Genomic DNA, 261 nt, shown 5'->3' on the forward strand with positions numbered 1-261 from the left:
GAGTGGGGTTGCTTGTCGGTCACAGTTCGCGTTGGACACCTTCTGCCGGGCGGTGACATCGTGCCCTCTGTTGACTGGTGCTGGCCCGGGCCCCGCGGGGGCTTAGTGGGCTCCGCTCAGGGGGAGACCGGCCGGCGGTGCAAACCGCTGGGCTTGGTTTTAGCGTTGGGGAAGGTGTCTGCTTGGAGCTCTGTCTCCTGGAGAGCTGGCAGGTGGGGACAGCGGCTGGGCCTGCCCCCTGGCGGGGACCTACAGACCCGG

This window comes from Pterocles gutturalis, unplaced genomic scaffold, assembly GCF_000699245.1.
Source record: "Pterocles gutturalis isolate BGI_N339 unplaced genomic scaffold, ASM69924v1 scaffold30630, whole genome shotgun sequence".
Classification (NCBI taxonomy): Eukaryota; Metazoa; Chordata; class Aves; order Pterocliformes; family Pteroclidae; genus Pterocles; species Pterocles gutturalis.